The sequence below is a fragment of the Lissotriton helveticus genome, chromosome 12 (genome assembly GCF_964261635.1).
Source record: "Lissotriton helveticus chromosome 12, aLisHel1.1, whole genome shotgun sequence".
NCBI lineage: Eukaryota > Metazoa > Chordata > Amphibia > Caudata > Salamandridae > Lissotriton > Lissotriton helveticus.
Window position 1 is genome coordinate 358,896,609 of NC_136073.1, and position 27,276 is coordinate 358,923,884.

Sequence of the window (27,276 nt, forward strand, 5' to 3'; positions counted from 1 at the left end):
CTCCAGGCCCTCCTGCTCCTGCTGGCTCTGATCCTCCTGATCTTTTGGTTCTGGTCCTTTGGTCTTGGCCTTATTAGTCATGGCCCTGTAGAAAGTCTTGGTTCTCCTGGGAGCTCTGGAGGTACGGTTATTCCTAGTCATGGTCTTCTGGTTCATGCCCAGGGCCTCCAACACTGCCCTTCATTCTCATGGTACTAGTCCCCATGACGTACAACCCTAAGTGGGGCGTGTGGTGCCCTCTCACAGATCTCTGAAATGGATGCTGCTCACAACAGTATTCTTGAGAATGTTGACTCTTATGGGACTTTATTTGCTATCAGGTGAAGAATCACAATCACTGCAAGGTCTTCCCTACTCCAAAAAGGGTCTTAGCACTACTCGGAGAAATTAAAGCAACCCTGTACTCACCTAGCAGTGCACCACTACTAGGCCACTTGTGAGAGGAGCTATATATGTCCAACTTTAACACCTGACTGTTGTCACTTGCTTTAACACCTTTACTGAGGTTAAAGCATTATTCTATTTGGATTATGTAAGGGCCTGGATCCCAAGCAGATGATCCCTTCATGGGAGAGTCAGTGATGCGTCGTAGGAACTATGTATCTGCCATAATGCACTTAGTGGGTGCCTTTAGTTTTCTCTTCAAAATGAAACTTTTAAGTTTTTGATGGATTTGCTGTCACTTGAGCATTAAAATGCTTTGCAAACACATGCTTTTCTGTGTGTGTTTCCTTCATCTATCCAAGAAAGACAATCCCACAATATAGCAACATTTTTGGCTACAACAACATAGAAGCTGGGATTAGGGCCCAACATAATTGAAAGTTTTCAAATTGCAGAACAGTTTGCATGAGCAGAGTGAGGCTGTAGCCTCAAACAGCATTATGAACTTAAGTAAGCGAGAAGATGAGTTCACATTGTGTATTTTGAAGTAAAAGGTATACACAGCAGAACACTGTATATTCAATACTTTTGTACAGAAGGTATGTTTATATTTGTTAACAAAGCAGGCGTAAATACAAAAGATGTTATCTTGAATGCAAACTAAAACAAATGAATGCGCAAGACCAATTAGGGAATAACATTGTGCCTTCATATAATGTTAGAGAATTCAAACAGCAAATACTTCCTAAAAATAAAACAACAAATAAGTAAAATGTTATTGTTTCAATAAAGTAATAGACCAAAGAACACACACTAGTTCTCAATTACAAGCTACAAGTCATGTTGTATCAGTAGTCTCAGGGAAAGAATACAGGATGCTCCATTACCAAAACCAAATGATAAGACAATGTAAGTCTAGAGGAATAGTGCCTAAATGTGCATAGAAGCAGCATAGGTTACTTAGTTTCCCAGAAGAGATATGGTGTCATTACAAGTATAGGACACTAAGGGCCATATGTATGAACACTTTTTCCCATAGACACAGAATGAGTAAAACTGTTTGGCCCTAAGTAGTGAATCAGTATTAACAAGTTGAATGCTTGATTCCCAGACTAGAGCAAAGCTGAGATGTAACACGCCCTATCTGGCACATAAGCTCTATCTGGAACATTTTAATAAACTCAGATAAGACAATCAAAGCCAGAAGACAGTACATAACTGAAAAATAGCATTGACATTTTGTAAACACAGCTGCATGGGTTATTGCAGAAGTCTTCACAGAGCACGGGCTACAGATAGACGGGCAGCCCCATCCTTGCCTTCATTCATGACTCAAGGAGAGAGAGTCTGCTGGGCAATGGCCAGAAACATCTGCAAGATTGTCTTTGGAATGTTCATCCAAGGCCCAGAAATCTTTCGAAGAGAATAAAGCATGCACTTCAGCTATTTAAGGCTAGGTTGTTTCATGCCTAGCTGACATTCCATGTCAACGCGCACCCAAGCACCATATGCCGCACAACTATCCATTCATAAAGGCTGCACTAACAATCTATTCTGCATGGATCTCAAAGCTAAGACAAAGGGACGTGTGTGAGACTATATTCTCTTGTTTTTATGACGTTGCTGATTGCTTAAATGTAAGAAAATGAGTTATTACTTGTGCAGGATGTGAGTCCTGTGCAAGTAATAGGTCCACAATTCTCTCTTTTCCGGGAAGAAAGCACCCTATTGTAGTACTTGATTCTCTCAGGGTAGTGAAGCAGAGCAGTCCAAGGCCTACTTGGGCAGGTGGTGTGGACTTCCATTTGTCATTTGCTGGCACACGATAATGAACTCAATAACTAAATGTCCAGTCAGTGTTTTTTTCTTTGAAAAAGGAAATGTACATTTTTACACACAGATTACTAAATACTACACATTCTTTTAAAAATATGTACATCAAGCAGATAGAATTATCTTTGAGGACATTCTGAATTCACACTTGACCCCTAATTGGTCATGACCTCCAAATTCTGAGTACCCAAGTATAAGATATCATTTTACAATTCTGGGGGGTTCACTGTAAATAAAGCAGACCTATTGGCTTTATCACAGGGCCAACACAACAATAATATGAGGCAAGCCTATTGATTTTCACAAAGGGGTCACTACATTAAAAGCTCAATAACCACATACTAACACCCACCGTTATATTTTTGAAATCAGTAAACATGTTTAAATGCAATTATCATTGTCAATAAAGCATTCAAATGTTTATCAGAAAGCACTCCAGCAAGAGAAGCAGTGAATATTTTAACAGGGGGTCTTCCGTTGCTCTCCTTTGCTGTGCAGCCTTGAGCTGTGTGTTTTTTTTGTGTTAAAATCTTGGGTGCCTGTGTCTACCAGCCACCCAGGTTCAGGGTCGGACAGGAAAAGGCAGAATGGGGAGCCCACTCCCAGCTGCCTGGTCCCCTCTTCAGCTCCGGCCTCTTACAGGAGCCAGCAATCTTCTCTTGGTGCTCCCACACCGGGGGGGGGGGGGGGGGAGTAACACCGCTGCTGCAGATCTTGGCTCCTGCATGGTGGGTGCACCTAATACTTCCATTTTCTCCTGCCCAGGGAGCAAAGTGGTGCTGCCTGCTCTGGGGTTGGGGTCACTGGGCCACTTGTTCTTGTGTTAGGCCTACAGGGCATCTTGTTTTCTTTGTGTCAGCCCCTGGTAGATGGGAGCCCGGGGGCATAAAGCATGTGGGGCAGGGGGTCCCATGGACACCCCCGCCACCAGAGTGTGAAATGAACTTACCCCTGAACTGGCCCCCTTGGGTTATTTAAAAAAATACCTGCAGAGCTCCACAAATGCTTTTCTTCGTTTACAGGGAGGTCAAAAGTCAAGGTCTTTTAATTGGGATATGTCTGGCCCCATTGGGCCGATTCCAATGATCTTGGGCTCATTTCACTGTAGTGATGAGCTCTAGCCACCAGAAGCTTTTAAACAAGCTTCCTGGCCTCCAAAGGGGGGCATCAACCTTGTTTCACTGGCTTCCTACACCCGCATTCTCTTGCGCCAGACTCCTCATGCTCCCCTCTTTCTGCTTGGGCCAGTAGTCAGGACTACCCCCATGTTGTCATCAGGGGGGTTAAAGGGCCAGCATCACTGACCCTGGAGACATCCACTAGTACTGGGGTCATCTGCAGAAAGAGTCCCTAGTCCATTAAGGAGCGTGTCCTCTGGCTACTGTTGTTGCAGTCCATGTCCAGGGTCTTGTTCTCTTCTATGTTCTGTTCTGGGGATGGCACTTCTATGCCCAGTACCAGCCTGTGGGTGGGGACATCCCTTTGTTTAACCCTAAAACTGGTTCTAGTTAGTTTTTCCCGTTTTCCTGTTATTGGGTCCAACCTGACTATTGAAACAAAAGGCTATTGTCTGGTTCCTTTGAAGTGTAATCAGGGCAGCCCAGCCATACTGTCAGCAATACTGACTCTATACACACCCTGGCCCTTTTTGTTCACTGTTTGGCTGCAATACACATTTTCTACATTTTCTAATGTGAGAGCCATTCCCATCCAAGGCAGCTGGAAACTCCCAGAAAGCCCCTAAAAACATTTAGGCAGGAAAATGCCAACTTTATAAAAGTGGCATTTCTAAATTAATAATTTAAAATCTGACCTTACCAATAAAGACCCTTTTAAATTACTGTTTAAATGAGAGGAGGATGGATTTGGCTAGCTGCTACCAATTCAAATGTATTATTGAATAAATGTAACACTATAGCCCAATGATTCTCTACAGCAGCAGCCAGCCTTACTACATTGAAATTCGTTTTTCAGTATATCTCACTGTAAGACATGTTCCACATTATTTTCTACATGCTCTATTTTTAGATACAATGCACCCTGCCTTTGTGAGCAATAAGGTCTCATTATGGGTGACCTATTAATATTTAAAAAGAAACTTTAGGCCTGTCAAAAGCGGCTTTTGCTAGGTCAAATTTGCAGTTCAAAACTGCCACAGGCAGATCACCTGTATGCAGCTACCAGGCTGCTCACGACTGTAGTCTTTCATGTGCAACTTGCACCAGTGTGCACATACGTGTGCATGTTTTCACATGTAACCTGCCCAGTGCCTCTTACTTTATTGGCAGACATTGGTGCTAAACATGCCCAGTTTAATTTGACATGAAATTACCGGGATGGAGACCTAGGAAGGGAGAAATCTACTTAGTTTTGCCTTCTTCTTGAGTGCTCTCCTTGGTCTACATCATGTGCAAATTACATGGCTGCTGGCAAGCAGTACAAACACTAGCCATCCACAAAATGCCAAGGCCCTAAGGGACAGCCTCTCAGGCAATGACGAATCATTACAAACACAAAGAAGCCAGTGACCCAAGGGTCACTCTGTCTCTCTGTGCTCCTTCATATTGTACTCTTTTGGAGAACTGATGAAGCAGTTAAATCTACTGTAGCCATATCTAAAAAGATCAATTAGCACTTTCCTTGTCTGTCTTTAACAAGAATGATGAACTGTGCAATGGGGTTACAAGGAGCTCACTGAACAAAAGGGAGGTCTCACCAACCAGTTAAACAAATCTCAGCACTGAATCTGATTACATTGTATCATAAAGGCATTCTACCAAAACACTGTGGTCAACATATCGACTTGTAAAAACATTCTTTGTGCTCTATTTTCCTCAACATTACATAACAAGGTAAGTAAATATAAGTGTGTGTGGAGTTATAAAGAGTGAATATAGTACATACTTATTTTGGTGATGTAGTGGTAGGTGAGGTAGGCGATGCAATATTTCTGATGTCGATCTTTCACTCACAACATAGTGGATGCAATGTTATAAAGAGTGTTTCCTTCCAACAAAAAGTACCCATGCCCGTTTGTACTCCCTATTTTCAATATCATTTGCACTGGCTATGGATCAAAAAGTGTTCTTCAAAGCCCTGATCGCAGTTTGTCGCTTGCTGCAGGATGTTGGCTGCGACCCTATGGATTTCTGTCATGTTTGCTGTGCAGGATGTCTTGTCTTCTCAGCCCAGGCCCCTGGAGTCTAGCTTTCCATTGATCCCTAGGTGGCTTCTTCATTGGCAGGCTTCAAAGAAAGCATCTTGCTTTGCTTTCCTAAAAAAAACTACAAATTGCAGGAAGGCCAGCGCGTAAATACCTATTTAAGTGATAGATGCTAGTAGTATATTAGTAACAGTAGTAGCAGTAATATTAGTAGCAGCAGTTGCATGGACAGTAGAAGTAGTAGTAGGTGTAATCATAGTGGTAGTAGCAGTAATAGTGAGAGCAGAATTAGCAGTAGTAGTAGTAGCAGAAGAAATCATAGTAGTAGTAGTACTACTTGTTGTATTAGTATTAATTGTAGTAGCAGTAACAATAGTGGATGTAGCAGTAGTATATATGCTAAAGTATATAGTAGCAGCAGCAGCAGAAAAAGCTTTCTTTGGGATCAGCCCTATGCATTCCAAGCAATGTACTGTTAACCACCACCTACAATGATGTATATCACAATGCAGAAACATGATAGAACTTCTCTCCCTCAGCACTTTAAAAACTAGGAACTGCATCTCTAAGCAAGTGGGAAAACTGAAAGCTACAATGCCCCTAAGTGCCCTGGAGCCCTTTGTGTTCCGGCAACCTACCAGCTGTATAATGCGACCGACTCTTACTGTGCTGAGAGATGAATTACAAGTGTGTTTGGAAAATGTCACTCATTCATTCAGTTACAGAGCTCTTTGTTACAGTAAAGTACTTTTACAAACTGAATGTCTCATCGGTTGAGTTGTTCGAGGTACAGAGATATAGCCTATGGGTTAATATATCAACATAATTTAGAGTCCTAAATGTTAGCCACCATGCAGTAAAATGCTGACAATACATATTAAGAAATATTGGCAAAGCCAACAAATCTGACGTTGCCCGCCATTCTTTTGGCTTAGTCCATGATTGTTTTGTTTTGCCATGGTCTTGCGGATGTTATTTTTGGGGAAGATGCCGTGTCCTCCTCTATCTAAATAAAAAGAAATCAGCTAAAAACACGGATAATTTTTGGGTTTCAAAAATCACACATTGCCATAGTAGTCCTAGGCACTTAAGTCAAACAGTTTGTGTGTGAATGTGCTCTTTGTGAAAGGGCAGAATGACGTCACTCACAGTGAAGTTAACCTATTACAAGAGCCTGCATGCCATACTGGAAGAAAAAAAAATCTGTTGTATTACACAGTAACATCCATGGATGAAGAGGACTAGCTGAAAGCTAATCTAGGTAAGTATGTTATACATATTTTAGTAAAATCAAAAGGTCTTGGCTAACTCCAGACATAACAAGCACTCTAGTGTCCTGGATTATGTCTATGGGAGCGGTCCACGTTCATCTTCTCTTCTTCCACTGAGTGTGATCTCGAGTAAGTCTCATTACATCTCTGCTGCTCATTTCACCAATTATTCAGTTACAACAAAGTCGTAGTTTCTATACTCTAAACTGTAATTAATGGTAATTCCCACAGTTATTTGGGAGGGTCATGTTTTGTTTCATTCGTCTTAAAACAAAGATAATAATGTTTCTTTTTATTTCAGAATAGAATTCCCTGTGGTGTTAACGAATGAAGAGAGTATTCTTGACACAATGCTACTTTTGTTTTTCCTTTAAAAGGTCTGTAGCTCTCATTTCTATCTGTAAATTGAGCTCCGACAGTTTCCCATCTGAAGGTAATTGCTGCGATCTCTCTCTGTTGCAAACTAATTTACTTTATACCGGGGTCAGCTTTCTACAAGATTTCCAAGAGTGATAACTGGCTTCCTCGGAATTGCATTTGTATAGAGAACACCAATTGTTCATCAACCAGATAACACATGAAACAGTTCAAAATATTTCAACTTTTTAAGCAGTACATTCTGTAGTCTTGCGAAGCCCGTGCACATTTGAAAAAGCCTTTGAACCTAGTGATTAACTAGTTAAATACAATAAGAGGTCGACATTTTTCTTTGAAAACCAAGGCTATGTGAAATGTTGGGGTTAAAGAAATACCAGCACTGCCTAATCTTTAGTCAACCTCATACCTCTTTCTTCTACCACCCTCTGCTTCCTGTGACTTTATCTCACTCTTGCAGGGTCTTCTTTTTCATCCCTGCTGTCTGCATTTGTCACCATTTTCCTGTATTTCTCAACCTTCTTTCTCCCTTTTAAGCTTTTTTCTCTCTTGTTGTTGTTAGAGAGTGATGATGATGTTGTACTTGGACCTTTCTGCTCAGTCATCCCCAAACTTTTTGTCTACAACGTCCTGTTTTCTGGACCCGTTTTTTGTTGACTTCTTGGACTCTGCACACTTTTACCACTGCTACCCAGTGCAAAGTGCACGTGCTCTCTCTTATAAATGTGATAGAACTGGCTTACACCCGATTGGCATATTTAATTTACTTGCAAGTCCCTAATACAGTGGTACTACATGTACCCATGGCTTGTAAATTAAATGCTACCAGTGGGCCTGCAGCACTGATTGTGCCACTCACTTAAATAGCACTTTTAAACATGTCTCAGGACTGCCATTGCAGCCTATGTGTGCAGTTTAAACTACCATTCGGTCTGGCAAAATAAACCTTTGCCAGGCCCAAACCTTCCTTTTAAATACAACTAAGTCACCCCTAGGGTACGCCTTAAACAGCCTATAAGGCAGGCTGTATTGTATTTAAAAATGTGGACATACATGTTTAACTTTTACATGTCTTGGTAGCGAATGATTCTTAAATTAGTTCTTCCCTACTGCAAGGCTTGCCTCTCCAATAGAATAACATTGGGGTACACCTGATTAGATTTAATAAGTGATAACTTTCAATCGGAAGCAGGTGGGATTATCACGTTTGGTCTATAAAGAATGGTAAACCCCTCTTTAATGCTAAATTTGCATTTTAAGTCACAATTCTGAAAATGTCACTTTTAGGAAGTTGTTATTTTATTGTTCCAACCATTTGGTGAACAAAGCCTGTATACTGGGTCACATGACTAGGTGTAGCTAGCAATTGGTCTTTGTGTATTGCTCCCATACAGTGACATAAAGGGGGAATAGGTCTTGGCGTTATGAGCCATCTCTGACTTGATAGGGGGTGGAGCTCTCACCTTTCACAGTTGCACATCACAAAGACTTTGACTCAGCACAATCACAAAGGTCAAGTCATTCATTCATGAAAATACATCAGCGAAGTTTTTTTTTTAAACTTGACCATACAAGAAGGTTAAAAACACAAGAGGTATCATTTGATTCTACATAAAGTACAGTTGTAGAATGAAGGAGGGTGGAAGGCGTACGATACGATCACAACATATGTACATATAAGTGTGTTGAAAGTGCATAGTGCTTTAAATAAATAAATAAGAATAAAAAGCTTGGATAAAAAACAACAGGAAAACAATTCAGTTAAAAAAGGGTATACCATAGAACAGAGGGAAGTTTTGCCAGCTAACAATATTAATCTTAACATTTACTGTAGCTTGTCCAGTGGCTTGTTAGATGCTTTCAAAAATACCCTTCTTGTGCACCACATACAAAACAGGAATCCTGCAACTGAGTAGACAATTGGGATATTGAGATCATACTTCAGTATCCTAAACACTACTATACAGCGCCTACTGCCCAGGTTCCTGCAAATCTGCACCAGCCATCTTTTTCTCATTTTGTTATAGCTAGGGCAGCTGAAAAAAATATGCAGCTCTGATTCCTCTGGATGATCACAGGCAGGGCATCGGGAATCATTCTGACCTCTCCACTTAGATGTAAAACAGCGGAGGGGGAGAACCCCAAATCTAAATTGTACATAAAGTTTCCTAGCGGCCACAGGTTTGATTAGATCTAAGACCTTCTCGTAGCTGGAACTATCCTTTATTTCTAAAAAGGCTTTAGTTAGTTTCCCTACTTTGGAGGTGGAGTGCAATAGAGCCATTATATGGTTCTCATAATCAGCCTTCATTTGTTTCCTGGAGATTAATGGGCAGGCTAGCTCCGGTTCCGCCCAACACTCCCCAAGGCCCATATCTGTCACTAGGTGTTTAATGTGGGAAAAACATGGCAATCTAGCAGCACCCCTTATTTTCAGAACTTCAGACAATTCTTCTTGGTACGGGAGAAATTCAGGAGTCGACCACAAGCGACGCCAATACAATAGTTGTCTAAACTTCAACACTTCTCCTAGAGCCATTAGTCCTAGATCTAAATGAAGTGGTATTAAGGGAGTGCTGTGCGGCAGCCTAAATAGGTTCCTAATATAATGGTTCTCAACCTGCGATAGGGACTCGGCGTTACAGTGTCCCCAGAGCTCCGCGCCATATAATGCGCCCCCTCATGCCTGGGCCCTGTAGATTTCTAGCGCCGGGCTGACAGCCCTCTTGTCTGATTTATTGAAAACCTTCATGATGCCCCCTGTTGACTGGGCTAGTTTTAGTGTTGACTTTACAATGTGAGCCCCAGAGTCCATAGACTCAGTGATGCTAATGCCTAAGTATATAAAAGATGACACTCTTTCCAGGGGTTTACTATTAAGTGAAGGATTTGGACGGGTGCTCTTTGGGTTGTTAAACACCATCAATTTCGTTTTCTGTAAATTTATCTCAAGACCTCTTTCCTCACAGAATAACCGAAATCTATCCAAAACCCTTTGAATCCCCATAGGTGATTTAGACACCAAGAGGGTGTCATCGGCAAACATCATAGCTGAGATTCTCTGCGAGGCTAATTTTGGGGCATCTAAGTCTCTTTCTAGTGACAGAGCGCCTATCAAGCCATTGATGTAAAGGCTGAACAGAGTTGGCGCAAGAACACAGCCCTGGCGTACGCCACGTTTAATGGGTATGGGTGCTGTCAATTTACTGTTCCTACCATATCTTATTTGCACAAAGTTATTTTCATGAAGGCGCCTAATAAGTTGGATTAAATACGCCGGTGCTCCCAACTCGAGTAAAACCGACCACAATTTTTCCCTTGGCACCAAGTCAAAGGCAGACCTCAGGTCTACAAATATTAAGTACAGGCTTCCCCCCTCCAGGCGGACCGTCTTCCAATGCAACAGTTGTAATCTTAATACTTGGTCCAGGGTCGACAGCTTTTCCCTGAACCCAGCCTGGAGAGAGGAAAGTACACTCTCGTCATCCATCCAGGATTGGAGCCTGAGTAGCAAAACTCATGCACATTTTTTTTGAGGGATATCAATTAGACTAATTGGTCTATAGTTACTCGGTAATAGAGGGAAAGCCTTTTTAAAGATCGGAATTATCTCCACACCAGCCCAGCTATCGGGAATCTTCATACCCATCAGTATTGCGTTAAAGAGGACCCAGAGGTATGGAGCCCAGATCACTGGCTCGCTCCTGAAAAGATCTCCAGGTATCTTGTCCAGGCCTGGGGCTTTGCCTGGAGCTAATTTTTCCACTGCACCCTTTATTTCCTGTATTGTGATGCTTGGTCCCAGATTGCCATCGGAAAAGTAATCAGTGTCCCTATCTATTAACAGATGGGCCACTGGTATAGGGGATCCAGATAGGACAGGCCCCTCAAATCTTCCCTCCTTTTTATAAAGGGATTCAAAATATTCTCTCCAGACCTCTTCATCCAAATTTGATTCCAGCGCTCTTTTGGGTAGAGTCGAGCCCGAGTTTACAAGTCCCCAAAATGCTCTCATATCTCTATCCCCCAGGGCTGTTTTAATAAGTTCCAATTGTCCATTTCCCACCTATGCCTTGCTCCATGGACAGCTGCTTTATAGGCCTTTCTTTGAATTGTAATTTGCGGACGATCCTTTGCTTTAATGGAAGCCACTTTTAGCATTTCGGCAGGATGCATCGTAACAAGGGTAGGGCACTGGCCTAGCAGGTCTACTGGGTTTATTGGGAAAAAAGAAATTTAGTAACATTTCTTTTAATTTATCAAGGTTTGTCCCAATCGCCACCTTAGCCAATATATCCCTATTGCAATTACAAAGGGTAGAGGCTTCTATGAATATGGGTAAAAGAGCAGCATAAAGTCTGCTCAGATTTTCCTGTGATTGGTTAAGATTACTCCAGCGCACTCGCCTCCTGCAATTTGAAACAATTAACGTAGAATCGCTCGGAGTATCATCAGAGTGGTTTCTCACGGGGTTTGACGTTTGGAGATCTACTACTAGCGCGTGATGGTCACTATCTACACGCGGAAGAATTCTGAAATCGGCCATCCTATCCCAGAAGTTAATGTTAACAAGAAGGTAGTCTAACAGAAACCCTCGGTCCTTACTGTGAAACGTGTATCCATGTGATGTTTCAGAAGGTGATCTTCCATTGCACGCTCTTAATGAGTGTTTAAGGACCAGGCAACTAATTTGAATCACTAGGGGAGACAATTTGTTCACTTTTGGGCATCTGGATTCCGGTATTTCAAAAAAGAGGTCCTCTTCGAGGAAACTGTCAAGGGGCTCGAACTGGCAGTTAAAATCCCCTGCTATTATGACCATATGTTTTAGAGTAATACTGGATAAAAATGTATCTAATTCCTCCACAGTAGTGGGCTCCTTTCCCCTAGGAGTAGGCCTTGAATAAACATTGATTAAAACAATAGGAGATTTGAAAGGAAAATGCAGTTGGACACATAATATATCACTAGAGCCTGTGTCAAGTTGCATAGCCGTGCAACCTAAATGGACACCTACCCATATAATTAACCCCCCTAATGGTATCCCAACACCATCCGAAGTTGCCGGGATGCTAAAGGAGGCGAATCCCAACATGGGGACCTCTCCTCTTGCCCATGTTTCTTGGAACATGCATATATCATAATCACCAATAAAAGATCTCCAGTCAGGGTCATCTATTTTACTGTTTATACCCGCTATGTTCCAAGACATGGTCCGTATAGTCTGATAGTTGGGTATAATCTTGTTGGTAATTTCTGTGGCCTGGGGGATCCGATTTGTCCCAGAATGACAGCCCCCACCTGCACAATCAGCAGAAACAGCAAGATTATCTTCCTGAGCAGTTCCAGGGACTTCCACTAGTCAGTCCACCCCTTCAAGGGGACTGAACCTGTTCCCAGTGGGGATCTTAAAAACTGGGTTGGTTTCTGACCTATATTTCGAAATACTTAGTTGTTTTGGGCTGGTCTCCTTCCCAGCTGTTGGCTATGGTAAAACTGCTGGGGTACATTAGGGGGATAAAAAAAACCAATGGGAGTAAAAGAATATTACCCATATTCCTCCCAAACTCCGATGCTAAAACTCTTTCAGTTATTACTGGATTTCTAAAATTAATGACTATGCAATTTCCTTGGATGTCCTTATGTCGTGCGCCAATCCAACCCACCCTTCTGGTAGATAAAATCTCTTCAGTATTTTCATAACCAACATCACTATTATTGATTAACCAGTGAACGCTTTTGTTCTTTAATTCTTGGTGGGATTCTATCTGTCCCTTTCTTAGTGCGGGTACCCCTGCCAGAATTATTACATAGGGAGTTGACGCCGGGGGCAGATTTATAATTGGTGGGCAGTATGTTTGGCCATTGTGCTCAGGAATTGGTTGCATTACTTCCGCCCCCTGGCCTTGATTGTCTAAATTTTCACCTGTCCTTTTAGTTGCTAACGGGTAAGTAGTTACTGTATTCGCTTGATTTGTAATAAGCTTTTCTGCACTTTTTCTCCTGGTCCTCTTAGCCTGTTGTGGGCATTCAGGGGGGAAATTTTGTTTTTGTAGAAGGACTCTTTCTTTCGCAGAGCTATGGGGTTTAACTACCTGGTGGCTATTAGTGACTTGATTACTTGTCATCGTCTCACTACTGGAGTTAGCCTCAATGGTCTCCCTTGTTTTTAGCCCTTTATTCATGACTATATTTAGTCCCTCTATCCTTTCTATTATAGGTCTAAGCTTCTACTTGATAAAGGCTCTCAGCTGAATCTGTAGATTTAGTACCAGAGGTGTCACCCACCCAGGTTGATCAGTAGCTCGGGGTGTAGGGTATACACTAAGCTATCCATCAAGGTCTGCTCTGTGTCTGCAGCAGGGCCCTGTATTTTTTTCCTTTTAGCTGGTGGTTCCGCTTTAGGTCTTGCTTTGGCTTTAGTATTTCTCTCTCGCTGAGGAGGAGGGCTTGAATTCAGGGACTCCCTGCACATCCTGTTTAAGTTTAACAATGGATCATTAGACAACTCAGTGGGAGATGGTTCTATTTCACATGAAGGGCTGGAGATCAATGAGTCAGATTCTAAGTTAGGTGTAATAGTTAAACGCCTTTCGGTCCGTTCTATTTCCAAAGCCACAGCTCTAAGGGCTTTCTCCAGCATCCTATCTATAGATGTGGGTTTGGCACTAGGTTTGGACGAAGATGGAATCGCTTTCTTGGTCGCACATACCCTTTTCTTAGGTATATTTCAAATAGTTTAGGGTGTTAACTAAGAAAACCAGTGTAATAAACTAAATAAAACTACACGCAAGGGTGAACGTTTTTGAGTCCTTAGCAGGTCCTTATTGAGGACAGGTGTAACAATAAACCACGCCTCAGTGCCAGTGTTTCTTGAACTTAAGAAACCAGAATTCAGGCAACAGTACCTGTATGATCGGGTCCCTCGTGGCGGAGATTAGGGGGGTGTCCCGGCCCGGCCTCTTCTGGCCCCTGACGGCCACAGACGGCCCGCACTTTGCCCGGGCTTAGCCCGGAGCCGCCCGCGCGAGTTCGGCGAGGCGGAAATGAGATGTTGGCTAAATCCTCCCCGGTGTCCTGGGGGAGGGGCTGCTGCTCCGCTGCTTGCGGCGTCCCCCGCTCTCCTGGCGAGCAGAGTGGAAAATGCCCTGCTGGTTCACGGCGCGAGTTGCACTTAAAGGTCCCTGTGTCCTGGGGGAGGGGCTGCTGCTCCGCTGCTCGGGGCGTCTCCTGATCTCCTAGCGAGCAGAGTGGAAAAAGCCCCACTGGTTCACGGCGTCTCTCGCGCAACGGGAGGCACGAGTTGCACTTAAAGGTCCCGGTGTCCGGGGGGAGGGGCTGCTGCTCCGCTGCTCGCGGCATCCCCCGCTCTCCTGACGAGCAGAGTGGAAAATGCCCCGCTGGTTCACGGCGTCTCCCGTGAAGCGGGCGGCGCGAGTTGCACTTAAAGGTCCCGGTGTCCTTGGGGAGGGGCTGCTGCTCCGCTGATCGCTGCGTCCACCGCTCTCCTGGCGAGCAGAGTGGAAAATGCCCCGCTGGTTCACGGCGTCTCCCCAATCACAAAGGGTTTCACATGAGTCTTTTGTGCTCTCAAACAAGCCGGGTACCACAGCTGGGAGGCAGAAAATTCAAGGTACCTTTGTAGGAGGTGGACTCTAGAAGTTTTAAGCAGTGGATCCTCAGACCCAACTCTTCAGTACACATCTGGACCTGTAGAAGCCTCAGAAAAAGGACTTCTGCGCTGCTATGCTACAAGAAGGACTGCTTCTTTGCTGCCCTGCTACCTGAGTGAGGAATGGACTTGCATCTTGAACCCAGGACCACCAAAGTGACTGCAAAGTCTAGTTGACTGGCCTCCTGATCAGATCCTCAGGGACAAAAAAGGGCTTCAACCTCCTTGAAGCAAAAGATACACAAAAGATTGAACGTAATGCAGAACAAATCAAAACATTCACCCCCAATCAAAAGATCTGAGTTAAATCCATCATTATTTTGCTTACAATGCCACCCTTGTTTAGACCTGGCCGTATGCAAATCAGGCTTTACCCTGTGCCTCATGGGAACAGTCCAGCCCGAACTGCCAAGCCAGGTCTTCCCTGGACCGAAAACAAGCATCCTTGGACCGGTTTTGGGGTTTCACCCCTCTTCAGCCAGGATAGCTTGATTCCAGTGGCACGGTGAGCCCGGGACCCATGTCTGGGCATACCCGGCGCACTTAGGGCGAGGAAGCAAAAGACACACAATAGATGGACAGAATGCAGAACAAATCAAAACATTCACCACCAGGAAAAAGATCTGTATTAAATCCATCATTCTTTTGCTCTCCATGCCACTCCAGTTTAGACCTGGTCCGATGCAAATGAGTATTGGGCCTGTGCCTCATGGGAACAGTCCAGTCAAAACTGCCAACCCAGTCCTCCCTGGACCGGAAACAAGCATCCTAGGACTGGTAATGGGGTTTCACCCATCTTCAGCCCGGATAGCTTGATTCCAGTGGCACGGTCAGCTCTGGACCCACGTCTGGGCATACCTGCCGCACTTAGGGCGAGGAAGCAAAAGAGACGCAGTAGATGGAAGGAATTCAGAACAAATCAAAACATTCACCCCCAGTCAAAAGATCTGGGTTAAATCTATCATTCTTTTGCTCACCATGCCACCCCGGTTTTGACCAGGTCATATGCAAATCAGTCTTCACCCTGTGCCTCATGGGAACAGTCCAGCCCAAACTGCCAATCCAGGTCCTCCCTGGACCGGAAACAAGCATCCTAGGACCGGTTTCGGAGTTTTACCCCTCTTCAGCCAGGAAAGCTTGATTCCAGTGGCACGGTGAGCCCACGTCTGGGCATACCTGGCGCACTTAGGGCGAGGAAGCAAAAGACACACAATAGATGGACGGAATGCAGAACAAATCAAAACATTCACCCTCAGTCAAAAGATCTGGGTTAAATACATCCTTCTTTTGCTCACCATGCCACTCCAGTTTAGACCTGGCCATATGCAAAACGGTCTTGACCCTGTGCCTCATGGGAACAATTCAGCCCGAACTGCCAAGCCAGGTCCTCCCTGGACCAGAAACAAGCATCATAGAACCGGTTTTGGGGTTTCACCCTTCTTCAGCCAGGATAGCTTGATTCCAGTGACACGGTGAACCAGGTACCCACGTCTGGGCATAGACGGCGCACTTAGGACGAGGAAGCAAAAGACACACAATTGATGGATGGAATGCAGAGCATATTAAAACATTCACCCACAGTCAAAAGATCTGGGTAAATCCATAATTCTTTTGCTCACCATGCCACCCCAGTTTAGACCTGGCCATATGCAAATCAGCCTTGAACCTGTGCCTCATGGGAACAGTCCAGCCCGAACTGCCAAGCCAGGTCCTCACTGGACCAGAAACAAGCATCATAGTACCGGTTTTGGGGTTTCACCCTTCTTCAGCCAGGATATCTTGATTCCAGTGGCACGGTGAACCAAGGACCCACGTCTGGGCATAGACTAGACGGCGCACTTAGGGCGAGGAAGCAAAAGACACACAATAGATGGACGGAATGCAGAGCAAATCAAAACATTCACCCACAGTCAAAAGATCTGGGTAAATCCATAATTCTTTTGCTCACCATGCCACCCCAGTTTAGACCTGGTCATATGCAAATCAGTCTTGAACCTGTGCCTCATGGAAACAGTCCAGCCCGAACTGCCAAGCCAGGTCCTCCCAGAACCGGAAACAAGCATCCTAGGACTGGTTTTGGGGTTTCACCCCTCTTCAGCAGGATAGCTTGAGTCCAGTTGCACGGTGAGCCCAGTGAGCCCACATCTGGTCATACCCAGCGCACTTAGGGCGAGGAAGCATAAGACACACAATAGATGGACGGAATGCAGAACAAATCAAAACATTCAGTCTTGACCCTGTGCCTCATGGGAACAGTCTAGCCCAAACTGCCAAGCCAGGTCCTCCCTGGACCAGAAACAAGCTTCCTAGGACTGGTTTCAGGGTTGCACCCCTCTTCAGCCAGAATATCTTGGTTCCAGTGGCACGGTGAGCACAGGACCGACGTCTGGGCATACCTGTCGCACTTAGGGCGAGGAAGCAAAAGCCACACAATAGATTGACGGAACACAAAAGAAATCAAAACATTCACCCCCAGTCAAAAGTTTTGATTAAATCCATCATTCTTTTGCTCACCCTGCTACCCCATTTAAGACCTGACCCTATGCAAATCAGTCTTGACCCTGTGCCTCATGGGAACAGTCCAGCCCGAACTGCCAAGTCACGTCCTCCCTGGACCTGATACAAGCATCCTCGGGCCGGTTTCAGGGTTTCACCCCTCTTCAGCCAGGATAGCTTGATTCCAGTGGCACGGTGAGCCCGGGATCAACATCTGGGCATACACGGCGCACTTAGGGCGAGGAAGCAAAAGACACACAATAGATGGACAGAATGCAGAACAAATCAAAACATTCACTCCCAGTCAAAAGTCCCGAGTTAAATCCATCATTCTTTTGCTCACCATACGACCCCAGTTTAGACCTGGCCCTATGCAAAATCAGTATTGGCCCTGTGCCTCAGGGGAACAGTCCAGCCGAACTGCCAACCCAGTCCTCCCTGGACCGGAAACAAGCATCCTAGGACTGATTTTGGGGTTTCACCCCTCTTCAGCCAGGATAGCTTGATTCCAGTGGCACGGTCAGCTCTGGACCCACGTCTGGGCATACCCGGCGCATTAGGGTGAGGAAGCAAAAGACACGCAATAGATGGATGGAATGCAGAACAAATCAAAACATTCACCCCCAGTCAAAAGATCTGGGTTAAATCCATCATTCTTGTGCTCACCATGCCACCCCAGTTTTGACCAGGCCATATGCAAATCAGTCTTGACCCTGTGCCTCATGGGAACAGTCCAGCCAGAACTGCCAATCCAGGTCCTCCCTGGACCGGAAACAAGCATTCTAGGACTGGTTTAGGAAACTCACCCCTCTTCAGCCAGGAAAGCTTGATTCCAGTGGCACGGTAAGCCCACGTCTGGGCATACCTGGCGCACTTAGGGCGAGGAAGCAAAAGACACACAATAGATGGACGGAATCCAGAGCAAATCAAAACATTCACCCACAGTCAAAAGATCTGGGTTAAATCCATAATTCTTTTGCTCACCATGCCACCCCAGTTTAGACCTGGCCATATGCAAATCAGTCTTGACCCTGTGGCTCATGGGAACAGTCCAGCCCGAACTGCCAAGCCAGGTCCTCCCAGAACCAGAAACAAGCATCTTAGGACTGGTTTAGGGATTTCACCCCTCTTCAGCCAGGATAGCTTGAGTCCAGTTGCACGGTGAGCCCGGGACCCACATGTGGGCATACCCGGCGCACTTAGGGTGAGGAAGCACAAGACACACAATAGATGGACGGAATGCAGAACAAATCAAATCATTCACCCCCAGTCAAAAGTTCTGAGTTAAATCCATCATTCTTTTGCTCACAGTGCGACCCCAGTTTAGACCTGGCTCTATGCAAATCAGTCCTGACCCTGTGCCTCATGGGAACAGTCCAGCCTGAACTGCCAAGTCAGGTCCTCCCCGTACCGGATACAAGCATCCTAGGACCGGTTTCAGGGTTTCACCCCTCTTCAGCCAGGATAGCTTGATTCCAGTGGCACGGTGAGCCCGGGACCAACATCTGGGCATACCCGGCGCACTTAGGGCGACCTCCTTGAATCCTGCACTTGGACTCTGCCTCCTATGAATTCTAGCCCCAAATGGTGCCAGCCTATTCCTAGACCTGTGGAAGTGGCCCCAAAGGTATAATGCCAGCTCAACCTTGGTTTTAGCAGAACTGATGCTGTGTGGCACATCACCTCACAGCCTCGATCAGTGCTGCCACTGAGTGACGTATCCCTGGTGCAGGACCATTCCGCTGCTCAGGAGCACTGTGCGCGACGATCTCCCATTGAAGCCCTGCAAGTCCTCGGAACCAATGCTGTTAAGTACATCAACGCGGGGCCTCCCAATGCTCTACAACAAGGATTTATGATACTTTGTTCAGCAAGTTTAACTTGGTCCCTGTATCTGGCCCATGCTTCATTGCATTTGGCCTGAACATGTGACTTTGTCCTGGTCCATCGTGACAAGATAACTACAGTTGGCGTTTTTTGCTCTTAAGCACTACTTTTACCTAAATCTTTAAATTGCATACCACTGGTTCTACTGATTGGACTCCTGTTGATATGGTGTCAAATAGTTTATTAACTGTTACTCTATTTTTCAAAATTGGTGTGGAATTTTTCTTGTGCTGTCTTTTGACTCTATTAATGTCTAAGGGCCATATGTATCAAGCTAATTAGCATTCGCAAAGGCCGAAATTCTGCGAATTTCGGCCTTTGCGAATGCTAATTTGACAAATGGTATGTATCAAACATGTTTGATGCAAAATAAGGAATAGCAAAATTTGCTATTCCTTATTTTGCGATTGCACTTAAGGAATCGCAAATTTTGCGATTCCTTAAATGCAATGTATCAAACAAAAATATTAAAAAAATGCCATTAAGGATTCGCAAATTACCACCAACTTCTAGTTGGTGGTAATTTGCGAATTCTTTTCAATAAGCTTTTTTCCAAAAAACAAAAGGTGCCATATGACGCCCATACATGCCCTTAGGGCATGTATGTGCGCCATATGCCCCCAAATGTCTTCTTCAGGGGTGCAGCAGGGTGTTCTTGAGACACCCCTGCACCCTTGAAAAAATTCCTAATTTGCGATTAGCAAATTGCTTATTGCAAATTGCCCCTTCATTCCTATGGGCCTCCTGGCCCATAGAAATGAATGGGTAATTTGCGATTAGCAATTTGCTAATCGCAAATTAGGAATAGTAAGGAATCGCTATTGAAAAGCGATTTTGTACATACATACCGTTTTGCGAATTCCAAATAGCGATTCCTTAAAATTCGCTATTTGTAATTCGCAAAACGGAAGTATGATACATATGGCCCTAAGTGCTGCATACATATTTGACCCCTTGCCTCTAAGTTAAGCCTGTTTTTGTGCCAAGCTACCAGAGGGTTGGGCATAGGTTAATTTGGGGTTTGCTTTTATTTCACCCAGACAAGAATTGCGGTTGCTTCTTGAGTAGGTACTCGCTCACCTCAAACAGTCACCCAATGTCCTACAATGAAAAGTAAGCCCTGGTTCTCAAAAATAAATGATGGTGCCCACCACCTGCATCCACTAACACAAAGTGAGCACACAGAATGAACCCCTATGTAATCATTGTAGGCGGTATGGCATTGGCATTATAACTACGCTACACTGGACCATGTAACCCTGAAAGCCTTTCCATCTTATTCTAGTTCATTTCAGTTTTACTAGCATTGTAACCTGACTTCATATAAAAATCATGATGATACAGCTACAGTTTAAACGTCATCTCCAAAATCTTACTGATTTTTTATGGTTAGTGTACCATTTAAAGGTCTTACCTAAAGACAGCTCTTAGCTGTTTGTTGTCAAAGACCTATATTGTACAATACTAATAGTGACTGGGCTTTTGACCAGCCCACAGCTCATCATTAGTTGACTTTCATGTCAATCGCATTTGCTTTCTTCGTATTCAGTGGATTTCCTTCCACTTCTTGCATGTGTCTCTCCCTGGAGCATAGCTTCTTTACCATCCTTTGACTGGATGATGTACATCCTTTCACAAGTCACTTCCAAAAACTGCATTCTTTTTTTCCTGCAAGCTCTCCATAGGAGTGCATGAGTTTTTTTTGTTGTCTTCCACATGTGCTGCTACCCCTTCACATATCTGCCTCTTGCTCTCTTCATATTTCTCCATGTCCTCTCTAAGATCATCTCTAAAAGCACAAAAGGTATATTTTCTTGTGGTTTGACAAACAAACAGACATTGTCGGGTTGGTTTTCTTTCATCTCCTGCATTTCAAATGTTGCGTAATAGGCCCGGCCTTAGCACCAGTAGCGGCCGGTGGTGGGAGTGCTGCGGGCGGTGAAGCGGGGCAGGGGGAGATCAGGGTGAGGGGTAGTAAACTATGGAAGACGGCCCAACGGAGTTAAGTAAACAAATAATTCAATAAAACGGATTTCTTTGAGCGCGCTGCATAGCCAAATGCGATGCAGGGCGTGGAACAAAATTTGTTTTATTTATTTATTTGTTTACTTACCTCCGTTGGGCCGTATTCCATAGTTTACTACCCCCCACCCTGCTCCACCCCCACCCAGCCTCACCGCCCCACAGCACTCCCACCACTGGCCGCTACTGTTAGCGCACAAATACATCATTTATTGCAGGAGGGACATGCTGCTGCACTCACCCAAGTTGGAGATGTTTCTTCCCCCAGAGGCCCATAAATCCACTCCCTGGGCTTCTGTAGAGCACAATTTGGACTGAGCATTTGTTCTAGTTCAAAGACGTGTGGAAAGTAAATTAGGGTTTTGCAAATGTTTTCCTTTAAATGTTAAGACTTCCTTATTGACTGCCTCAGCCAGCTGTTAGTTTCTTTTAAGTACCTGCAGCTAGTCCTCTGTTATTTTAAAGCTGGATAACATGCAGTAGGCCTTTTACATTCTGTGAAGTTTCCTGCATGAAAAGTATTTGAAAAATAAACCATACACTTTACAAAGATTTAAAATATTGAATTTTGTGCTCAGTTCTGAGATGTCTCGAGATATGTTAGCTGTTCCTCTAGTATTCGTAAATATATTTATTTTCTTTTTTAAACAAGACTTTTTATTTTTTTAAGGTTTGACATAGCTGTTACTCACAGTAAAAAGATGCCATAAACCCTTCTCTTGAGCGGGGATACCTCTGTGTTCTAGTTAATGCAGAGGTACAACCTTCGCTAGGTATATAATAATAATACAATCTTTATTTGGCATATAAAAATACCATAAAAGATACACTGTATAAAAGAAAAAGGTTACAAGTACAGGCATTATAAAAAAGTTCAACCCTATGAATTCTGCATAGTGCAACTTTAACAGATAAATAAGGAGTTTACACATCACATATTACATGTCCCTCATCCATCTAATTCATCTTCCGACTTAATTTAGGTCTATAGCATGCCATAATTAAAAATAACACAGAATGTTATTAAAACAGTGTGAAAGAGTGGCAAGCGGGAAGTCTATGGGCTTTGCCTCCCCTTGTGGTCCTTAATCGAAATGCAGCCTTTAAAAAGTTAGTAATACAAAAAAGTGTAAAAACATCTGGGGCCAATTTTAAAAATAACAGAGCCACACGCACTTGTCTTAATCTAGCTTTTTTGTAGATTCTTCAAGAAAAGACTTCTGGGATATGAATAAAATGGGCACAATAAAACAAAATTAAGGGTGTCCTATGGAGACCTATGGTCGCAGCCACAGGGCCCCTCCATTTCTATTGACAATGTAAACCCTGCCAGATCTGCTAGAACATGATGTAAAAGGTTTAACTTAAACCAAGTCATTAAAAATCTATTGTGTGCACTGCTTAGACATGACAAGTATGATTCAAGGCCCTCAGTAGACTTAACTGCTAGATGTTCTCTCACCGACGGCTTGGCAAGCTCTCTATCCTCGCAGAGTGTCAGGGAGTACTTTAAGAACTGATCCTTGACCAAGGCCTTATCCTGCATGCTCATTTTAGAAGGATTTGTGAATAAATTTGCACATCTCATTTTCTCAAAGGATACTTTACAAACAAGCATTGACAAAGACAAAAGTTTACGGTTTGACACTCTCATTACACAAATTAGGCTTATTGACTTTGCCAATGATTATTGACTGATATAGATGTTAAAGAATATGGAGTTGAAGTAGGGCAGTAATTCCAAACTAATGTTAGATTTAATGCAATGGGTCTTCTTGCAACTTTAAAAACATTTATGTTATCCAGTAGATGCACAGAAATTAGCACCTCAAGAAAGGATCAAGGCTTCACTAGAAATGGCCACACTGAACTGCATGTGTAGGTGCTCTTCCAGTTATATTTCTTTCACTTCATATTTCAAGATCTGCTCATTCCAAGCTACAGCTATAGCATATATTTGACTTTTTTGTGTTGTCGCAAAAGCAGCTAAGCCACACATAATTGTAGTGCCCTCCACCTAAAGCCCTTCTCCTAAAACGGAGGACACTCTTTCTCCAACCTCATCACCAAAACCTGGAATGACCTTCGCCTCCACCTCTGTACAGCATCCTCTCTCACATAATTCAGGAAAGGACTCAAGACCTAGCTCTTTGACTGTTTGCAGTAGGATCCTAGCGCCTGTATACCCTCACGGGTTATTAGCCGTGCTCTATAAATCCTGATTGATTGATTGGATCGCTTCAAGTTACAATGGCATCACAAACTCACTCTCTCTATCTTCATCCACTTGACTTGCAGAGTAAAATTAAAAGAGGAATAATTCACATTTCTGGCCAATGCCTAAAAGGGCATGACATTCAATGAGATAATGGGGCTGCACCTTAAAATGATGGACTCTTGGAGGTCTTTGTTCCATTGTTCACTGCTTGATTGCCAAGGTAAACTATACTACAGACATGCCAACTAAAAGTACGCAATCTGCAGCTGCATCGTTTTTCAGATTGTTATGGGTCTGCTGTGTTTGCATATTATTAAGTATCTACTGCATAATACCCAGAATTTCACTAAAACAAATTCGTTCTAGCTCAAACAAATCAAAAGTTGCTCAAAACAAATGTGGTTACATGAAAATTACACTCTTTGTAAAGGTTAACCAATGACATTTCAATTGCTGATTGCTGTATTTAGTTGTTAAATTGGTACTAATGAAGTGTCATTTTGCCGAGACCATATTAAGAGGTGCTAAAATCACAAAATAATACAGTCAAAGATTGTGCCGCATTAAATAATCTTTTCTTGCTACATAATTTTGTCAACCCTGTCACAGAATGTGGCTCTCTATTGCTGTATAATTCCAGTGGCCAGGTTGTAGTGCATCTAGTTTAATTTTCCACTTCAATATACATACTAAAAATTCCTAAACATTGTTTTACCCAATAGGTATGCTTTACCACTTATGCGAATATGCAACCCACCTATATAGAAATATATCTTTGGAGAATAATGTCCTTGTATGTTCTGTGCTAGATAGATTTGTATAAAGGACTATAGGCCTTGTTACTACTAAGGCAGTCCATTGGACCACCGTAGTCGTGGTTGCGGTCCATGGACCGCCAGACTGGCAGACCACCAGCCATATTCTGACTATGGCCACCACAGAGCCACTGCCACCACCAGGGATCCGCCATCATTGGCGGTCTTGCAGCGGTGTGAGGATGGTAATAAGCTGTCAGTGCTGCTGGGGCACTGCCAAAAATATTAGTTGTTTCCTCACCGCCACATTTTTCATGGCTGTGCGACCATCATAAAAAATTTGGCGGTAAGGAAACTAAGGGGGCCTACAGGGCTCCCTGTCGCCTCTGTTCAAGGGGGCGTATGCAGGGGGGCACATGGTGTTTACCCTGTATGCATGCACCCCCTGTTCCTGCAAGGCATGGACTTAAAAGTCCATGCCCTGCAGGAACGTGCAATGGTGTTACCATTGCCATGCCTCGAACAGGCTCACATATGAGCCTTAGCACGGCACCACCGTGGGCCAGCCGCCGCAGGACTGCCCAACCTGGATTCCAGTCTGAATCCTGTGAGCGGTCTAATTATGGGGTTGGCGGTCTGGAGGGGTGCGCTGGTGTGGGGGTCAGATCCAAGAACACCAAGCTCATGATAAAGCCCTAAATGTTGCACTGCAAATGTGACACAGAAATCTCTTCAGCGATGATCTGGAGCCAGATATACAATTGCATTGCTTGTCACATTTGTCTTTGGGATTGGCAATCTCCAAATTGTCTTTTAATTGTCATTTCCCATCCACACTGCAAATCTGTATCAGTGTCAATGGAAAGGAAGTGGTAAATAGTTGATCCCCCATCCCTGTGGCTCATGAAAACATTTATGAATGCTTAGCGCCCTAACATGCAGCTGAAAAGTATTGGATTGTTACAAACTGTCAAACACAGGCATAGTCATTGACAAAGTAGAAACTGTCGTTGGAGGAAAGATTCCACTACGCTTGATTTGGTGGGGAAGACAATAGTCGGGTAAACTCCCACAGGCAACTCCTGATGCCACTTTCAGAAAGTACCACTGTTTTCAGCATTGTGACCTATTTCAAGACGTCGGTAAGGCAGCCACTGAGGTCCACTATCCATTACAGTCCTCTGTTTTTGTCACTGCACCAGTATACAATGTAGCACTCTTCTAAATTCCTTCTCATTAAAATTCATGAGTTCTGTGTTGAGATTCGATCTGCTATTAATCTGTTGATGCTTCAATGTCCAGACAACCTCTTAAATTCTCCTAGTTGACATGTCTTTCCATGCCAATATTTGTCATGGTAGTCAAAGCTTCGGGACAATTGGCCAGTTTAATAGCACATTTAATTGTGTGACCAGACTCTGAATTTGGGAAGCGACCTATTTACTATTTGGTTACATTGCAAAGTCTTCTGTCGCAGGAGGTTCTTGAATGGCCTGCCTAATAAATATTTGTCATGCAGGTTGCTATTTGCAACCGCCTGTGATTGGTTGTAAAGATGGGGATGGTGAACTGCAATGAACCACAGTGCACAATCCCTGCTTTTGCATTCCCAAACTGGATTTTGTTTTTTAATTCCCACTTGGGAACACATCAGAGGGTGGTAGGCAGTGGTTCACTGGCTTGTTCCCTCCAAAAATGGGGAGAAACAAAACCAAAGGTGAACATGGGCTAAAGGCCCCTTCCTAAAATGATCCATTGTGGGTCAGTAAACCCAATAAGTTTAATACATACCAAAAAGCCATTTTACAATTGAAAATCCTATAATTTTGCCAATTATATGATTTGCGACTCATAAGCAGCTTGAAAAATCAGGCCCAAAGCTCTCCCAAACGCCATACCAAATAAAAGTGAAGAAATGCAACAAGCTTTTTGCCTGACACACCCTCTCTTCTGGATGACTTAAACTTCTGTACTTCTAAGAACTTGCATCACATACCGCTGACGCCTTCACGGTCATCTTGACTCTCCTACTGAGCCATTAACCATAAGTGAAAGCATGTAGAATGGCCCACCCTTAAATAGAGTTTGCCAGGCAAAATAGCTCCCAAGCATCTGTAATGAAAAGGCATAATGGGGTTTCTCGGTCACCTGAATTTATACTGTCATTTGCTTTTAAATATGTCCTGTCTTATTAGAATCCACGCTTTATTTTGTATCGGTTGCCTGTCATTACTAATGTCTTAATTTATCAAATGAAGCAACAACAAGGTGATACATGTAATGCTTGAATTAATCTCAGGCACTGGCAATTTCTCTGTGCCTCATCCCTGTCCATTGTTTTTCATCCACCACGCCACTCCAGTTTGGGCCCAGGCAAATGAAAATCAGTCTTGACCCTGCTCCGATGTGAACAGTAAAGCCAGCACTGTTTAGGGTAATTAGCCAGGTATCACCTGGTTCCCATTGCACAGTGAGCACAGGACCCAAGTCTGTCATACCTGTCGTACTCAGGGAATTAATTGCAGCAACAACAACAAGGTGAAGGATGGAATGTTTGAATTAATCTCAGCCACTGGCAATCACTCAAAGCCCCATTTCAGTACATCATTTTTCACCGACCATGCTACCTCAGTTTTCTCCCAGCCACATGCAAAGCAGTCTTGACCCTGTTCCAATGGGAACAGTCCAGCCTGAACTGCCAGGCCAGGTTCCGAACCAGAACACAAGCAATCCATGACCGGTTTTGCCCTGATTAGGGGTCATCAAGAGATGACCAAGATTTGGGATGGACTATTTCCATGAGAATCCGTTTCAGTAATGATTTGCATTAGGTTGACCTTTGTCTGTAGTGGCACAGTGGGTGAACAATGTTGGATTGAAAAGCTATTTGCAAACATTCACCCAATCATGTTTTTGGTATTTGATTGCCAGTAGCATGCCTGGAACGGTGAAATTGGTGCAGCTTTCCAAGCACAATACTGCCAATGTTTGTGAATTCAAAAAAAGTAGTATGTCTACACCCTTTCAAATAGTACTTCTCTTGATACAGTTTACTAGTTAAACAGTCACTATATATATATATATATATATATATATATATATATATATATATATATATATATATATATATATCTTGAAGCTCTAGCTTGAGTCCGTAGTTTAGGAATCACTCGAACAACATCGAAGGCTGCAAGCAGCAG